At 41.3% G+C, this 19,872-nt stretch overlaps 1 long non-coding RNA gene across 1 annotated transcript; it reads left to right on the top strand.

Moving 5' to 3' along the window:
- The first annotated feature begins 577 nt into the window (after positions 1 to 577).
- LOC140419329 (uncharacterized) lies at positions 578 to 3,746 on the top strand. The gene is made up of 3 exons (XR_011945710.1): positions 578 to 610; positions 1,159 to 1,214; positions 3,486 to 3,746. It is a non-coding gene; the product is annotated as an uncharacterized lncRNA (long non-coding RNA).
- Positions 3,747 to 19,872: the final 16,126 nt, after the last annotated feature.

Raw genomic sequence — 19,872 nt, forward strand, 5'->3', positions numbered from 1 at the left:
TATATATAACGAACCAATGATCAGATATTAAAAGAAACCAAACCAATCTCTTTTTCCTTTTCAATAGTTCATAAAGTTTTTAGGTTATAAACCAAACCACTCTCTTGTCCGTTTTTAACATTTCATAAAATATTTTAGGCTATTAGTATATTTATTTGTTAATATAGATAGGGTTAAAATGTAATACATAAAAATGTGCTGAAGATGGAGAGCTGGGTATCGATGGGATGTGTGATTTGGAATGATTTTCTTTAGCTAATGCGTTTGCCAAATTAAATCACATGTGAACCAACAATAATTTAAATGGTTTACATGACAATTTAAATGACAATCAAAGGAGATCAAAAAGATAAAAAAAACATTTAAAAACAATTAATAGTTCCATATTAACATTGCAAAGTGTGCAGTTCCTAATTGAAATATGCTAATTCTTTCAGGTGTGTTGATGTTTGCTGACATCAGTTTTTTTAACTAACGGTTTTCTGCAGCTGTTACTGATTGACAGTTGGTCAGAAGCTTCCAGACTCACTCCGGAGTAGGTTGCTTTACCAAATCCGCCACATTTTGCAGTGTATCAGAGAACAATTCTACTATTTTTGATTATTCTGAGGTAAAACCATTTCAATAATTAATTACTTTTGCATAGTTGAAACATTTTTTCACTTTTTGAATTTTTTTAATAAAGATTTTTTTTGAAACGGAATTTTTTTCAATTTTTTTTAAAAAAGAAAGATTTTTAATTTGGAAATTTGTGCTACACATTTAGTGAGAGGAAGGCTCTTAGTGGACAAAAAACAGTCCCCTGATGAGCAGTAATGACTGCGAAACATGTCGGGACCATTGTTTGCCTACAAAATAGGTTTTAGTAGCCCACATAAAGATCTGTACTCTCTACTTCGATGCAGATAGCACATTAAAAAAAAAATATATTTTTTTTTTCATAACAACTTTTTCCTCATTTTTTAAAAATAATTTTTTTTTAAATTCTTTAACATTTTGTAATATCTACAAAAGAAGATTCCCATCGTGATATAACGGAGGGCTAGTCTATCAACCAATTCGAAATCTCTGCACAACTCTTCAGGTAGCATTTTTTAATACAAATATTTTTAATAAAAATAAATATAAAGTCTAACAAGGAATGATTCCTTCCACTAGATAGTCCACTATTAGACTACATTCGAATTGCAAAATCTCAGCAAGACCACTTTCAGGTACGCTACAATTTGGGAATAACTCCCAAAAACTTTAAAGCTATTTTCCAGTCTCGCACCTGATCGATCTCGTGCCCTCTATCTTTATCACATTAACATAGTTTGAAATACAATAATAATTAAATTAATATAAAAATAACAATTTTAAATTGTTTGTATTTTAGTTTACATTTATTCGGTTTTTCCTCTCTCAAAATTTTTTTATGGATAGCTAATGTTGCTTACATTATTTAGAATTATATAAGAAATTAACTCTCTGTTTTATTTTAAGGATGAATACCACCATCCTTTTCACAGAAGAAAATTTCTGTTTACCAGCAACCAAAATAATGTACAAAATGCTGCAATATATGCATCACCTGACTATCATGGAAGGAAATATCCCCTAGTATATTCAAAAATTATCCAAAACATTAATCAATTCGATTCGACCCACAGGAGTTACCCCGCAAATTAGTTCAAAATTGATAACAAATGCAAATAATTGGGCTCAAACTACTCAAACAATTCTTATAGACCATTACGTAACACATTTAAAAAGATTACTTAATAAATTAGAAAAAGATGTTAAGAAGGAGCGACCACAAGAGGCATTTGATATGGCAAAAAGGTGGTATAACAAAAACTTTAGACAAAATGCAAGATTCGAGATAATTGAAAAAACTCAGAACTACATTTTTAACTCCAATATTAACATTTCACCCACAGACACAAACGTCATTAACCCGCCGGAAACACAGGACATAGATTCGGATTTCCAATATGCAGCGCCAAGTCACAATAACAGTTTTACACCTTTACCACAATTCCCAACTTGTACCACACACCTCAATCTACTGACAACCCCAGTCCAGGCACAATCATGTGTCAACGCAACTGACAGTCCAATTATAAACACAACCAACGTTAGACACATACCAAATAAAACTTTACCCACTACCACGAATGACGAGACCAAATATATCATATTGCTACACCCCCATACATTTTACAAAAAGAAAAAATGGCTCTTAGTCCCAACAAAGTCTATTCTAATTATAGGTGACTCCAATCTGTCCACTATTAAGAATTGTCCCAACCCTAATATTAAATTTGACAGTTTCCCCCGTGCAAAATTCATCCACATTACCTCCGTTCTACATAAATTAAAATCCCATCCCATAATAAATACAATAATATTTTCCATAGGCATTTTCAACCGTACACAAACATCTACCGCTGCTATCAAACAACTACAAATCCTTTTAAAAATAGCCGCACATAAATTCCCCAGAACTAAAATCTTCATCACAGAAATTAATTTTAGCCAGAGACTTCCAGAAAAACAAATTCGAACAATTATCACCTTAAATGATTTTATTAGAAAAAAATGTTTCATCCCAAGCATATCAAATAAAGTTTTTACTGTTTCACACAATAATATAACCTGGACAGAAGACACTGCCACGGCCATCCTTTACAATTGGTTACAATATATTTAAATTAATTAACATACAAAAAGAGGGATAGTGTCTATCAAGTATATACTGAACTGTGTGATGTAAAATTAGTTTGAAAGATTTTATATCGGAGAGTTTATATCGGGTGTACAGCGTGAATGGTGAACCGGGAAAAGCAGGCATGTGTGTCTGTGCTGCAGTGAGTTTAAAAACCGTCAGTTGAGACCTGTTGTAGTAATGAGAAAGTAGTCGGTGAATTGGTCATTATGAGCTATTATTTTAAAATATTTTTATGGATCTTAGTCCTTTCATGGTGTGAATATTTAAAGGGGAAGGGAAAAAGGTTTTTTGGGGAAATTTTTTTTTTTTTTTTTTTTAAGAGTAATCTGGGGTTTGTATGGAAAGGGGTTTTATGGGGAGGGCTGGGGGATGTGATGGGTTGTTGGGGTGGGTCGTGGTGGGTTTTTAGTAAAGTTTTTTTTATAGGGGTTTAGAGGTGGGGAGGGGTGTAGGTAAAGTGGGGGGCGGGGGATAGGAAGGTTGGGGTGGAGGGTGTATACTGGGTTTGAGTGATGGGCAGGTTTTGGACAGGGCTGGAGTAGCGGGAGAAGGTTTGGATGAGGGAAGTTTCTAGCGTGGGAGGAGTTCCCAGATGGGGAGGGGGTTTCTATGGTTGGGATAAGGGGGAGTTTTAAGGAGAGGACTATCTTAAGGATGAAATGTTAATGAATAATATAGGGACAATGGGAGGAAGAAATACTTGGTTTATAATATTAACCAATGTTTTTCCAGGAAATATTTGCGATTTATCGAAATGTGTATTTTTTTGTAGGTTACGTACAATATGTGGACTCGTATAGTTCTGGACTCGGAAGACTCGAGAAAAGAAAGGCCCTGCGGTTGTGTAAGTCTATCTTGATATTGGTATCCACATGAACTGAACACAATGGGCACTTGTAGAATCTGTTAGAGGTGGTTGTGTTTATTAAAGGGTGGAATATTATAATAAATATGTAAGGGAGAATGACAATTTTCTGATCATTTTTAATTATTACCTAATGTACCTAACTGGAAATATTTATCATTTGTTTAAACAAGGTTTGAAACTTCATGATTTATGTAGGGGGGCAAATGGTTTAGTGGGGGACGGGGTTTGTGAAGGGGCAGGCTGTTTGTGAATGAGGGGGTATGTGAGGATGAGAGGAGGTGTGTGGGGAGGAGAGGGGGCCTGTGAGGTTGAGTTGTGGGGAGGAGGGGGGGCCTGTGATGTTGGGTTGTGGGGAGGAGGGTGGGCCTGTGAGGTTGAGTTGTGGGGAGGAGGGGGCCTGTGAGGTTGAGTTGTGGGGAGGAGGGGGGCCTGTGAGTTTGAATGGTGGGGAGAAGGGGGGCCTGTGCGGTTGAGTTGTGGGAAGGAAGGGGGCCTGTGATGTTGAGTTGTGGGGAGGAGTAGGGGCCTGTGAAGTTGAGTTGTGGGGAGGAGGGGGGCGTGTGAGGTTGAGTTGTGGAGAGGAGGGGGGCATGTGAGGTTGAGTTGTGGGGAGGAGGGGGCCTGTGAGTTTGAGTTGTGGGGAGGAGGAGGTGCTGTGAGGTTGAGGAGGGGAGCCCTGTGAGATTGAATTGTGGGGAGAAGGGGGGCCTGTGAGGTTGAGTTGTGGGGAGGAGGGAGTGCTGTGAGGTTGAGTTGTGTGGAGGAGGGGGGCCTGTGAGGTTGAGTTGTGGGGAGGAGGGGGGGCCTGTGCAATTGAGTTGTGGGGAGGAAGGGGGGCCTGTGGGGTTGAGTTGTGGGGAGGAGGGGGGGTGTGTGAGGTTCAGTTGTGGGGAGGAGTAGGGGCCTGTGAGGTTGAGTTGTGGGGAGGAGGGCGGGCCTGTGAGGTTGAGTTGTGGGGAGGAGGAGGGGCTGTGAGGCTGACGAGGGGGACTGTGAGGTTGAGGAGGGGGGGGCTGTGAGGTTGAGGAGGGGGGGCTGTGAGGTTGAGGAGGGGGGGGCTGTGCGGTTGAGTTGTGGTGAGGAATGGGGGCCTGTGAGGATGAGTTCTGGGGAAGGGAGGGGGCCTGTGAGGTTGAGTTGTGGGCATGGGAGGGGGCCTGTGAGGTTGAGTTGTGGGGAGGTGAGGGGGCCTGTGAGATTGAATTGTGGGGAGTAGGGGGGCCTGTGAGGTTGAGTTGTGGGGTGGAGGGGGTGCCTGTGAGGTTGAGTTGTGGGGAGGAGGGGGGGGTCTGGTGAGGTTGGGTTGTGGAGAGGAGGGGGGTCCTGTGAGGTTGAGTTGTGGGGAGGGGGCCTGTGAGATTAGTTGTGGGGAGGAAAGGGGGCGTGTGAGGTTGAGTTGTGGGGAGTGGAGGGGGTCTCTGAGGTTGAGTTGTGGGCATGGGAGGGGGCCTGTGAGGTTGAGTTGTGGGGAGGAGAGGGGGCCTGTGAGATTGAATTGTGGGGAGTAGGGGGGCCTGTGAGGTTGAGTTGTGGGGTGGAGGGGGGGCTGTGAGGTTGAGTTGTGGGGAGGAGGGGGGTCTGGTGAGGTTGGGTTGTGGGGAGGAGGGGGTGCCTGTGAGGTTGAGTTGTGGGGAGGAGGGGGGGCCTGAGTTTGAGTTGTGGGGAGGAGGGGGGTCTGTGAGGTTGATTTGTGGGGAGAAGTGGGGGCCTGTGAGGTTGAGTTGTGGGGAGGAAGGGGACCTGTGAGGTTGAGTTGTGGGGAGGAGGGCGGGCCTGTGAGGTTGAGTTGTGGGGAGGAGGGGGGGCTGTGAGGTTGAGGAGGGGGGGGGGGCTGTGAGGTTGAGGAACTATTAAACAATTAATAGTTCCATATTAACATTGCAAAGTGTGCAGTTCCTAATTGAAATATGCTAATTCTTTCAGGTGTGTTGTTGTTTGCTGACATCAGTTTTTTTAACTAACGGTTTTCTGCAGCTGTTACTGATTGACAGTTGGTCAGAAGCTTCCAGACTCACTCCGGAGTAGGTTGCTTTACCAAATCCTCCACATTTTGCAGCGTTTCAGAGAACAATTCTACTATTTTTGATTATTCTGAGGTAAAACCATTTCAATAATTAATTACTTTTGCATAGTTGAAACATTTTTTTCACTTTTTGAATTTTTTTAATAAAGATTTTTTTTGAAACGGAATTTTTTTCAATTTTTTTTAAAAAAGAAAGATTTTTAATTTGGAAATTTGTGCTACACATTTAGTGAGAGGAAGGCTCTTAGTGGACGAAAAACAGTCCCCTGATGAGCAGTAATGACTGCGAAACATGTCGGGACCATTGTTTGCCTGCAAAATAGGTTTTAGTAGCCCACATAAAGATCTGTACTCTCTACTTCGATGCAGATAGCACATTTTAAAAAATATATATATATTTTTTCATAACAACTTTTTCCTCATTTTTAAAAAATAATTTTTTAAAAAATTCTTTAACATTTTGTAATATCTACAAAAGATTCCCATCGTGATTTAACGGAGGGCTAGTCTACCAACCAATTTGAAATCTCTGCACAACTCTTCAGGTAGCATTTTTTAATACAAATATTTTTAATAAAAATAAATATAAAGTCTAACAAGGAATGATTCCTTCCACTAGATAGTCCACTATTAGACTACATTCGAATTGCAAAATCTCAGCAAGACCACTTTCAGGTACGCTACAATTTGGGAATAACTCCCAAAAACATTAAAGCTATTTTCCAGTCTCGCACCTGATCGATCTCATGCCCTCTATCTTTATCACATTAACATAGTTTGAAATACAATAATAATTAAATTAATATAAAAATAACAATTTTAAATTGTTTGTATTTTAGTTTACGTTTATTCGGTTTTTCCTCCCTCAATTTTTTTTATGGACAACTAATGTTGCTTACATATAAATTATTTAGAATTATATAAGAAATTAACTCTTTCTGTTTTATTTTAAGGATGAATACCACCATCCTTTTCAAGGAAGAAAATTTCTGTTTACCAGCAACCAAAATAATGTACAAAATGCTGCAATATATGCATCACCTGACTATAATAGAAGGAAATATCCCCTAGTATATTAAAAAATTATCCAAAACATTAATCAATTCGATTCGACCCATAGGAGTTACCCCGCAAATTAGTTCAAAATTGACAACAAGTGCAAATAATTGGGCTCAAACTACTCAAACAATTCTTAGAGACCATTACGTAACACATTTAAAAAGATTACTTAATAAATTAGAAAAAGATGTTAAGAAGGAGCGACCACAAGAGGCATTTGATATGGCAAAAAGGTGGTATAACAAAAACTTTAGACAAAATGCAAGATTCGCGATAATTGAAAAAACTCAGAACTACATTTTTAACTCAAATTAACATTTCACCCACAGACACAAACGTCATTAACCCGCTGGAAACACAGGACATAGATTCGGATTTCCAATATGCAGCGCCAAGTCACAATAACAGTTTTACACCTTTACCACAATTCCCAACTTGTACCACACACCTCAATCTACTGACAACCCCAGTCCAGGCACAATCATGTGTCAACGCAACTGACAGTCCAATTATAAACACAACCAACGTTAGACACATACCAAATAAAACTTTACCCACTACCACGAATGACGAGACCAAATATATCATATTGCTACACCCCCATACATTTTACAAAAATAAAAAATGGCTCTTAGTCCCAACAAAGTCTATTCTAATTATAGGTGACTCCAATCTGTCCACTATTAAGAATTGTCCCAACCCTAATATTAAATTTGACAGTTTCCCCCGCGCAAAATTCATCCACATTACCTCCGTTCTACATAAATTAAAATCTCATCCCATAATAAATACAATAATATTTTCCATAGGCATTTTCAACCGTACACAAACATTTACCGCTGCTATCAAACAACTAAAAATCCTTTTAAAAATAGCCGCACATAAATTCCCCAGAACTAAAATCTTCATCACAGAAATTAATTTTAGCTAGAGACTTCCAGAAAAACAAATTCGAACAATTATCACCTTAAATGATTTTATTAGAAAAAAATGTTTCATCCCAAGCATATCAAATAAAGTTTTTACTGTTTCACACAATAATATAACTTGGACAGAAGACACTGCCACGGCCATCCTTCACAATTGGTTACAATATATTTAAATTAATTAACATACAAAAAGAGGGATAGTGTCTATCAAGTATATACTGAACTGTGTGATGTAAAATTAGTTTGAAAGATTTTATATCGGAGAGTTTATATCGGGTGTACAGCGTGAATGGTGAACCGGGAAAAGCAGGCATGTGTGTCTGTGCTGCAGTGAGTTTAAAAACCGTCAGTTGAGACCTGTTGTAGTAATGAGAAAGTAGTCGGTGAATTGGTCATTATGAGCTATTATTTTAAAATATTTTTATGGATCTTAGTCCTTTCATGGTGTGAATATTTAAAGGGGAAGGGAAAACGGTTTTTTGGGGAATTTTTTTTTAAAGAGTAATCTGGGGTTTGTATGGAAAGGGGTTTTATGGGGAGGGCTGGGGGATGTGATGGGTTGTTGGGGTGGGTTTTTAGTAAAGTTTTTTTTAATAGGGGTTTAGAGGTGGGGGGGTGTAGGTAAAGTGGGGGGCGGGGGATAGGAAGGTTGGGGTGGAGGGTGTATACTGGGTTTGAGTGATGGGCAGGTTTTGGACAGGGCTGGAGTAGCGGGAGAAGGTTTGGATGAGGGAAGTTTCTAGCGTGGGAGGAGTTCCCAGATGGGGAGGGGGTTTCTATGGTTGGGATAAGGGGGAGTTTTAAGGAGAGGACTATCTTAAGGATGAAATGTTAATGAATAATATAGGGACAATGGGAGGAAGAAATACTTGGTTTATAATATTAACCAATGTTTTTCCAGGAAATATTTGCGATTTATCGAAATGTGTATTTTTTTGTAGGTTACGTACAATATGTGGACTCGTATAGTTCTGGACTCGGAAGACTCGAGAAAAGAAAGGCCCTTCGGTTGTGTAAGTCTATCTTGATATTGGTATCCACATGAACTGAACACAATGGGCACTTGTAGAATCTGTTAGAGGTGGTTGTGTTTATTAAAGGGTGGAATATTATAATAAATATGTAAGGGAGAATGACAATTTTCTGATCATTTTTAATTATTACCTAATGTACCTAACTGGAAATATTTATCATTTGTTTAAACAAGGTTTGAAACTTCATGATTTATGTAGGGGGGCAAACGGTTTAGTGGGGGACGGGATTTGTGAAGGGGCAGGCTGTTTGTGAATGAGGGTGTATGTGAGGATGAGAGGCGGTGTGTGGGGAGGGGAGGGGGCCTGTGAGGTTGAGTTGTGTGGAGGAGGGGGGCCTGTGAGGTTGAGTTGTGGGGAGGAGGGGGGGCCTGTGAGGTTGTGTTGTGGGGAGGAGGGGGGGCCTGTGAGGTTGACTTGTGGGGAGGAGGGGGGGTCCTATGAGGTTAAGTTGTGGGGAGGAGGGGGGGCCTGTGCAATTGAGTTGTGGGGAGGAAGGGGGGCCTGTGGGGTTGAGTTGTGGGGAGGAGGGGGGGCCTGTGAGGTTGAGTTGTGTGGAGGAAGGGGACCTGTGAGGTTGAGTTGTGGGGAGGAGGGCGGGCCTGTGAGGTTGAGTTGTGGGGAGGAGGGGGGGGCTGTAAGGTTGAGGAGGGGGGGGCTGTGAGGTTGAGGAGGGGGGGGCTGTGAGGTTGAGGAGGGGGGGGCTGTGCGGTTGAGTTGTGGTGAGGGGGGGCCTGTGAGGTTGAGTTGTGGTGAGGGGGGGCCTGTGAGGTTGAGTTGTGGGGAAGGGAGGGGGCCTGTGAGGTTGAGTTGTGGGCATGGGAGGGGGCCTGTGAGGTTGAATTGTGGGGAGGAGGGGGGTCTGGTGAGGTAGGGTTGTGGGGAGGAGGGGGGGCTGTGAGGTTGAGTTGTGGTGAGGAGGGGGGGCCTGTGTGGTTGAGTTGTGGGGAGGAGGGGGTGCCTGTGAGGTTAAGTTGTGGGGAGGAGGGGGGGCCTGAGTTTGAGTTGTGGGGAGGAGGGGGGTCTTTGAGGTTGACTTGTGGGGAGAAGTGGGGGCCTGTGAGGTTGAGTTGTGGGGAGGAAGGGGGCCTGTGAGCTTGAGTTGTGGGGAGGAGGGGGGCCTGAGTTTGAGTTGTGGGGAGGAGGGGGGTCTGTGAGGTTGACTTGTGGGGAGAAGTGGGGGCCTGTGAGGTTCAGTTGTGGGGAGGAAGGGGACCTGTGAGGTTGAGTTGTGGGGAGGAGGGCGGGACTGTGAGGTTGAGTTGTGGGGCGGAAGGGGACCTGTGAGGTTGAGTTGTGGGGAGGAGGGCGGGCCTGTGAGGGTGAGTTGTGGGGAGGAGGGGGGGGGGCTGTGAGGTTGAGGAACTATTAAACAATTAATAGTTCCATATTAACATTGCAAAGTGTGCAGTTCCTAATTGAAATATGCTAATTCTTTCAGGTGTGTTGATGTTTGCTGACATCACTTTGTTTAACTAACGGTTTTCTGCAGCTGTTACTGATTGACAGTTGGTCAGAAGCTTCCAGACTCACTCCGGAGTAGGTTGCTTTACCAAATCCTCCACATTTTGCAGCGTTTCAGAGAACAATTCTACTATTTTTGATTATTCTGAGGTAAAACCATTTCAATAATTAATTACTTTTGCATAGTTGAAACATTTTTTCACTTTTTGAATTTTTTTAATAAAGATTTTTTTTGAAACTGAATTTTTTTCAATTTTTTTCAAAAAGGAAGGATTTTTAATTTGGAAATTTGTGCTACACATTTAGTGAGAGGAAGGCTCTTAGTGGACGAAAAACAGTCCCCTGATGAGCAGTAATGACTGCGAAACATGTCGGGACCATTGTTTGCCTACAAAATAGGTTTTAGTAGCCCACATAAAGATCTGTACTCTCTACTTCGATGCAGATAGCACATTAAAAAAAATATATATTTTTTTTTTCATAACAACTTTTTCCTCATTTTTTAAAAATAATTTTTTTTTAAATTCTTTAACATTTTGTAATATCTACAAAAGAAGATTCCCCTTGTGATTTAACGGAGGGCTAGTCTACCAACCAATTCGAAATCTCTGCACAACTCTTCAGGTAGCATTTTTTAATACAAATATTTTTATTAAAAATAAATATAAAGTCTAACAAGGAATGATTCCTTCCACTAGATAGTCCACTATTAGACTACATTCGAATTGCAAAATCTCAGCAAGACCACTTTCAGGTACGCTACAATTTGGGAATAACTCCCAAAAACATTAAAGCTATTTTCCAGTCTCGCACCTGATCGATCTCATGCCCTCTATCTTTATCACATTAACATAGTTTGAAATACAATAATAATTAAATTAATATAAAAATAACAATTTTAAATTGTTTGTATTTTAGTTTACGTTTATTCGGTTTTTCCTCCCTCAATTTTTTTTATGGACAACTAATGTTGCTTACATATAAATTATTTAGAATTATATAAGAAATTAACTCTTTCTGTTTTATTTTAAGGATGAATACCACCATCCTTTTCAAGGAAGAAAATTTCTGTTTACCAGCAACCAAAATAATGTACAAAATGCTGCAATATATGCATCACTTGACTATAATAGAAGGAAATATCCCCTAGTATATTAAAAAATTATCCAAAACATTAATCAATTCGATTCGACCCATAGGAGTTACCCCGCAAATTAGTTCAAAATTGACAACAAGTGCAAATAATTGGGCTCAAACTACTCAAACAATTCTTAGAGACCATTACGTAACACATTTAAAAAGATTACTTAATAAATTAGAAAAAGATGTTAAGAAGGAGCGACCACAAGAGGCATTTGATATGGCAAAAAGGTGGTATAACAAAAACTTTAGACAAAATGCAAGATTCGAGATAATTGAAAAAACTCAGAACTACATTTTTAACTCAAATTAACATTTCACCCACAGACACAAACGTCATTAACCCGCTGGAAACACAGGACATAGATTCGGATTTCCAATATGCAGCGCCAAGTCACAATAACAGTTTTACACCTTTACCACAATTCCCAACTTGTACCACACACCTCAATCTACTGACAACCCCAGTCCAGGCACAATCATGTGTCAACGCAACTGACAGTCCAATTATAAACACAACCAACGTTAGACACATACCAAATAAAACTTTACCCACTACCACGAATGACGAGACCAAATATATCATATTGCTACACCCCCATACATTTTACAAAAATAAAAAATGGCTCTTAGTCCCAACAAAGTCTATTCTAATTATAGGTGACTCCAATCTGTCCACTATTAAGAATTGTCCCAACCCTAATATTAAATTTGACAGTTTCCCCCGCGCAAAATTCATCCAATTACCTCCGTTCTACATAAATTAAAATCTCATCCCATAATAAATACAATAATATTTTCCATAGGCATTTTCAACCGTACACAAACATTTACCACTGCTATCAAACAACTAAAAATCCTTTTAAAAATAGCCGCACATAAATTCCCCAGAACTAAAATCTTCATCACAGAAATTAATTTTAGCTAGAGACTTCCAGAAAAACAAATTCGAACAATTATCACCTTAAATGATTTTATTAGAAAAAAATGTTTCATCCCAAGCATATCAAATAAAGTTTTTACTGTTTCACACAATAATATAACCTGGACAGAAGACACTGCCACGGCCATCCTTCACAATTGGTTACAATATATTTAAATTAATTAACATACAAAAAGAGGGATAGTGTCTATCAAGTATATACTGAACTGTGTGATGTAAAATTAGTTTGAAAGATTTTATATCGGAGAGTTTATATCGGGTGTACAGCGTGAATGGTGAACCGGGAAAAGCAGGCATGTGTGTCTGTGCTGCAGTGAGTTTAAAAACCGTCAGTTGAGACCTGTTGTAGTAATGAGAAAGTAGTCGGTGAATTGGTCATTATGAGCTATTATTTTAAAATATTTTTATGGATCTTAGTCCTTTCATGGTGTGAATATTTAAAGGGGAAGGGAAAACGGTTTTTTGGGGAATTTTTTTTTAAAGAGTAATCTGGGGTTTGTATGGAAAGGGGTTTTATGGGGAGGGCTGGGGGATGTGATGGGTTGTTGGGGTGGGTTTTTAGTAAAGTTTTTTTTATAGGGGTTTAGAGGTGGGGGGGTGTAGGTAAAGTGGGGGGCGGGGGATAGGAAGGTTGGGGTGGAGGGTGTATACTGGGTTTGAGTGATGGGCAGGTTTTGGACAGGGCTGGAGTAGCGGGAGAAGGTTTGGATGAGGGAAGTTTCTAGCGTGGGAGGAGTTCCCAGATGGGGAGGGGGTTTCTATGGTTGGGATAAGGGGGAGTTTTAAGGAGAGGACTATCTTAAGGATGAAATGTTAATGAATAATATAGGGACAATGGGGGGAAGAAAAACTTGGTTTATAATATTAACCAATGTTTTTCCAGGAAATATTTGCGATTTATGGAAATGTGTATTTTTTTGTAGGTTACGTACAATATGTGGACTCGTATAGTTCTGGACTCGGAAGACTCGAGAAAAGAAAGGCCCTTCGGTTGTGTAAGTCTATCTTGATATTGGTATCCACATGAACTGAACACAATGGGCACTTGTAGAATCTGTTAGAGGTGGTTGTGTTTATTAAAGGGTGGAATATTATAATAAATATGTAAGGGAGAATGACAATTTTCTGCTCATTTTTAATTATTACCTAATGTACCTAACTGGAAATATTTATCATTTGTTTAAACAAGGTTTGAAACTTCATGATTTATGTAGGGGGGCAAACGGTTTAGTGGGGGACGGGGTTTGTGAAGGGGCAGGCTGTTTGTGAATGAGGGGGTATGTGAGGATGAGAGGCGGTGTGTGGGGAGGGGAGGGGGCCTGTGAGGTTGAGTTGTGTGGAGGAGGGGAGCCTGTGAGGTTGAGTTGTGGGGAGGAGGGGGAGCCTGTGAGGTTGAGTTGTGGGGAGGAGGGGGGGCCTGTGAGGTTGACTTGTGGGGAGGAGGGGGGGTCCTATGAGGTTAAGTTGTGGGGAGGAGGGGGGGCCTGTGCAATTGAGTTGTGGGGAGGAAGGGGGGCCTGTGGGGTTGAGTTGTGGGGAGGAGGGGGGGCCTGTGAGGTTGAGTTGTGGGGAGGAAGGGGACCTGTGAGGTTGAGTTGTGGGGAGGAGGGCGGGCCTGTGAGGTTGAGTTGTGGGGAGGAGGGGGGGCTGTGAGGTTGAGGAGGGGGGGGCTGTGAGGTTGAGGAGGGGGGGGCTGTGAGGTTGAGGAGGGGGGGGCTGTGCGGTTGAGTTGTGGTGAGGGGGGGCCTGTGAGGTTGAGTTGTGGTGAGGGGGGGCCTGTGAGGTTGAGTTGTGGGGAAGGGAGGGGGCCTGTGAGGTTGAGTTGTGGGCATGGGAGGGGGCCTGTGAGGTTGAATTGTGGGGAGGAGGGGGGTCTGGTGAGGTAGGGTTGTGGGGAGGAGGGGGGGCTGTGAGGTTGAGTTGTGGTGAGGAGGGGGGGCCTGTGTGGTTGAGTTGTGGGGAGGAGGGGGTGCCTGTGAGGTTAAGTTGTGGGGAGGAGGGGGGGCCTGAGTTTGAGTTGTGGGGAGGAGGGGGGTCTTTGAGGTTGACTTGTGGGGAGAAGTGGGGGCCTGTGAGGTTGAGTTGTGGGGAGGAAGGGGGCCTGTGAGCTTGAGTTGTGGGGAGGAGGGGGGCCTGAGTTTGAGTTGTGGGGAGGAGGGGGGTCTGTGAGGTTGACTTGTGGGGAGAAGTGGGGGCCTGTGAGGTTGAGTTGTGGGGAGGAGGGCGGGACTGTGAGGTTGAGTTGTGGGGCGGAAGGGGACCTGTGAGGTTGAGTTGTGGGGAGGAGGGCGGGCCTGTGAGGGTGAGTTGTGGGGAGGAGGGGGGGGGGGCTGTGAGGTTGAGGAACTATTAAACAATTAATAGTTCCATATTAACATTGCAAAGTGTGCAGTTCCTAATTGAAATATGCTAATTCTTTCAGGTGTGTTGATGTTTGCTGACATCACTTTGTTTAACTAACGGTTTTCTGCAGCTGTTACTGATTGACAGTTGGTCAGAAGCTTCCAGACTCACTCCGGAGTAGGTTGCTTTACCAAATCCTCCACATTTTGCAGCGTTTCAGAGAACAATTCTACTATTTTTGATTATTCTGAGGTAAAACCATTTCAATAATTAATTACTTTTGCATAGTTGAAACATTTTTTCACTTTTTGAATTTTTTTAATAAAGATTTTTTTTGAAACTGAATTTTTTTCAATTTTTTTCAAAAAGGAAGGATTTTTAATTTGGAAATTTGTGCTACACATTTAGTGAGAGGAAGGCTCTTAGTGGACGAAAAACAGTCCCCTGATGAGCAGTAATGACTGCGAAACATGTCGGGACCATTGTTTGCCTACAAAATAGGTTTTAGTAGCCCACATAAAGATCTGTACTCTCTACTTCGATGCAGATAGCACATTTTTAAAAATATATATATATTTTTTCATAACAACTTTTTCCTCATTTTTAAAAAATAATTTTTTAAAAAATTCTTTAACATTTTGTAATATCTACAAAAGAAGATTCCCATCGTGATTTAACGGAGGGCTAGTCTACCAACCAATTTGAAATCTCTGCACAACTCTTCAGGTAGCATTTTTTAATACAAATATTTTTAATAAAAATAAATATAAAGTCTAACAAGGAATGATTCCTTCCACTAGATAGTCCACTATTAGACTACATTCGAATTGCAAAATCTCAGCAAGACCACTTTCAGGTACGCTACAATTTGGGAATAACTCCCAAAAACATTAAAGCTATTTTCCAGTCTCGCACCTGATCGATCTCATGCCCTCTATCTTTATCACATTAACATAGTTTGAAATACAATAATAATTAAATTAATATAAAAATAACAATTTTAAATTGTTTGTATTTTAGTTTACGTTTATTCGGTTTTTCCTCCCTCAATTTTTTTTATGGACAACTAATGTTGCTTACATATAAATTATTTAGAATTATATAAGAAATTAACTCTTTCTGTTTTATTTTAAGGATGAATACCACCATCCTTTTCAAGGAAGAAAATTTCTGTTTACCAGCAACCAAAATAATGTACAAAATGCTGCAATATATGCATCACCTGACTATAATAGAAGGAAATATCCCCTAGTATATTAAAAAATTATCCAAAACATTAATCAATTCGATTCGACCCATAGGAGTTACCCCGCAAATTAGTTCAAAATTGACAACAAGTGCAAATAATTGGGCTCAAACTACTCAAACAATTCTTATAGACCATTACGTAACACATTTAAAAAGATTACTTAATAAATTAGAAAAAGATGTTAAGAAGGAGCGACCACAAGAGGCATTTGATATGGCAAAAAGGTGGTATAACAAAAACTTTAGACAAAATGCAAGATTCGAGATAATTGAAAAAACTCAGAACTACATTTTTAACTCAAATATTAACATTTCACCCACAGACACAAACGTCATTAACCCGCTGGAAACACAGGACATAGATTCGGATTTCCAATATGCAGCGCCAAGTCACAATAACAGTTTTACACCTTTACCACAATTCCCAACTTGTACCACACACCTCAATCTACTGACAACCCCAGTCCAGGCACAATCATGTGTCAACGCAACTGACAGTCCAATTATAAACACAACCAACGTTAGACACATACCAAATAAAACTTTACCCACTACCACGAATGACGAGACCAAATATATCATATTGCTACACCCCCATACATTTTACAAAAATAAAAAATGGCTCTTAGTCCCAACAAAGTCTATTCTAATTATAGGTGACTCCAATCTGTCCACTATTAAGAATTGTCCCAACCCTAATATTAAATTTGAGTTTCCCCCGCGCAAAATTCATCCACATTACCTCCGTTCTACATAAATTAAAATCTCATCCCATAATAAATACAATAATATTTTCCATAGGCATTTTCAACCGTACACAAACATTTACCACTGCTATCAAACAACTAAAAATCCTTTTAAAAATAGCCGCACATAAATTCCCCAGAACTAAAATCTTCATCACAGAAATTAATTTTAGCTAGAGACTTCCAGAAAAACAAATTCGAACAATTATCACCTTAAATGATTTTATTAGAAAAAAATGTTTCATCCCAAGCATATCAAATAAAGTTTTTACTGTTTCACACAATAATATAACCTGGACAGAAGACACTGCCACGGCCATCCTTCACAATTGGTTACAATATATTTAAATTAATTAACATACAAAAAGAGGGATAGTGTCTATCAAGTATATACTGAACTGTGTGATGTAAAATTAGTTTGAAAGATTTTATATCGGAGAGTTTATATCGGGTGTACAGCGTGAATGGTGAACCGGGAAAAGCAGGCATGTGTGTCTGTGCTGCAGTGAGTTTAAAAACCGTCAGTTGAGACCTGTTGTAGTAATGAGAAAGTAGTCGGTGAATTGGTCATTATGAGCTATTATTTTAAAATATTTTTATGGATCTTAGTCCTTTCATGGTGTGAATATTTAAAGGGGAAGGGAAAACGTTTTTTTGGGGAATTTTTTTTAAAGAGTAATCTGGGGTTTGTATGGAAAGGGGTTTTATGGGGAGGGCTGGGGGATGTGATGGGTTGTTGGGGTGGGTTTTTAGTAAAGTTTTTTTTATAGGGGTTTAGAGGTGGGGGGGTGTAGGTAAAGTGGGGGGCGGGGGATAGGAAGGTTGGGGTGGAGGGTGTATACTGGGTTTGAGTGATGGGCAGGTTTTGGACAGGGCTGGAGTAGCGGGAGAAGGTTTGGATGAGGGAAGTTTCTAGCGTGGGAGGAGTTCCCAGATGGGGAGGGGGTTTCTATGGTTGGGATAAGGGGGAGTTTCAAGGAGAGGACTATCTTAAGGATGAAATGTTAATGAATAATATAGGGACAATGGGGGGAAGAAAAACTTGGTTTATAATATTAACCAATGTTTTTCCAGGAAATATTTGCGATTTATGGAAATGTGTATTTTTTTGTAGGTTACGTACAATATGTGGACTCGTATAGTTCTGGACTCGGAAGACTCGAGAAAAGAAAGGCCCTTCGGTTGTGTAAGTCTATCTTGATATTGGTATCCACATGAACTGAACACAATGGGCACTTGTAGAATCTGTTAGAGGTGGTTGTGTTTATTAAAGGGTGGAATATTATAATAAATATGTAAGGGAGAATGACAATTTTCTGATCATTTTTAATTATTACCTAATGTACCTAACTGGAAATATTTATCATTTGTTTAAACAAGGTTTGAAACTTCATGATTTATGTAGGGGGGCAAACGGTTTAGTGGGGGACGGGGTTTGTGAAGGGGCAGGCTGTTTGTGAATGAGGGGGTATGTGAGGATGAGAGGCGGTGTGTGGGGAGGGGAGGGGGCCTGTGAGGTTGAGTTGTGTGGAGGAGGGGGGCCTGAAGAGGTTGAGTTGTGGGGAGGAGGGGGGGCCTGTGAGGTTGAGTTGTGGGGAGGAGGGGGGGCCTGTGAGGTTGACTTGTGGGGAGGAGGGGGGGTCCTATGAGGTTAAGTTGTGGGGAGGAGGGGGGGCCTGTGCAATTGAGTTGTGGGGAGGAAGGGGGGCCTGTGGGGTTGAGTTGTGGGGAGGAGGGGGGGCCTGTGAGGTTGAGTTGTGGGGAGGAAGGGGACCTGTGAGGTTGAGTTGTGGGGAGGAGGGCGGGCCTGTGAGGTTGAGTTGTGGGGAGGAGGGGGGGGCTGTGAGGTTGAGGAGGGGGGGGCTGTGAGGTTGAGGAGGGGGGGGCTGTGAGGTTGAGGAGGGGGGGCTGTGCGGTTGAGTTGTGGTGAGGGGGGGCCTGTGAGGTTGAGTTGTGGTGAGGGGGGGCCTGTGAGGTTGAGTTGTGGGGAAGGGAGGGGGCCTGTGAGGTTGAGTTGTGGGGAGGAGGGGGGTCTGGTGAGGTAGGGTTGTGGGGAGGAGGGGGGGCTGTGAGGTTGAGTTGTGGTGAGGAGGGGGGCTGTGAGGTTGAGTTGTGGGGAGGAGGGGGTGCCTGTGAGGTTAAGTTGTGGGGAGGAGGGGGGGCCTGAGTTTGAGTTGTGGGGAGGAGGGGGGTCTTTGAGGTTGACTTGTGGGGAGAAGTGGGGGCCTGTGAGGTTGAGTTGTGGGGAGGAAGGGGGCCTGTGAGCTTGAGTTGTGGGGAGGAGGGGGGCCTGAGTTTGAGTTGTGGGGAGGAGGGGGGTCTGTGAGGTTGACTTGTGGGGAGAAGTGGGGGCCTGTGAGGTTCAGTTGTGGGGAGGAAGGGGACCTGTGAGGTTGAGTTGTGGGGAGGAGGGCGGGCCTGTGAGGGTGAGTTGTGGGGCGGAAGGGGACCTGTGAGGTTGAGTTGTGGGGAGGAGGGCGGGCCTGTGAGGGTGAGTTGTGGGGAGGAGGGGGGGGGCTGTGAGGTTGAGGAACTATTAAACAATTAATAGTTCCATATTAACATTGCAAAGTGTGCAGTTCCTAATTGAAATATGCTAATTCTTTCAGGTGTGTTGATGTTTGCTGACATCAGTTTGTTTAACTAACGGTTTTCTGCAGCTGTTACTGATTGACAGTTGGTCAGAAGCTTCCAGACTCACTCCGGAGTAGGTTGCTTTACCAAATCCTCCACATTTTGCAGCGTTTCAGAGAACAATTCTACTATTTTTGATTATTCTGAGGTAAAACCATTTCAATAATTAATTACTTTTGCATAGTTGAAACATTTTTTCACTTTTTGAATTTTTTTAATAAAGATTTTTTTTGAAACTGAATTTTTTTCAATTTTTTTCAAAAAGGAAGGATTTTTAATTTGGAAATTTGTGCTACACATTTAGTGAGAGGAAGGCTCTTAGTGGACGAAAAACAGTCCCCTGATGAGCAGTAATGACTGCGAAACATGTCGGGACCATTGTTTGCCTACAAAATAGGTTTTAGTAGCCCACATAAAAATCTGTACTCTCTACTTCGATGCAGATAGCACATTAAAAAAAATATATATATTTTTTTCATAACAACTTTTTCCTCATTTTTAAAAAATAATTTTTTTTAAACTTCTTTAACATTTTGTAATATCTACAAAAGAAGATTCCCCTTGTGATTTAACGGAGGGCTAGTCTACCAACCAATTCCAAATCTCTGCACAACTCTTCAGGTAGCATTTTTTAATACAAATATTTTTATTAAAAATAAATATAAAGTCTAACAAGGAATGATTCCTTCCACTAGATAGTCCACTATTAGACTACATTCGAATTGCAAAAT

This window comes from Scyliorhinus torazame, chromosome 5, assembly GCF_047496885.1.
Source record: "Scyliorhinus torazame isolate Kashiwa2021f chromosome 5, sScyTor2.1, whole genome shotgun sequence".
NCBI classification, from domain to species: domain Eukaryota; kingdom Metazoa; phylum Chordata; class Chondrichthyes; order Carcharhiniformes; family Scyliorhinidae; genus Scyliorhinus; species Scyliorhinus torazame.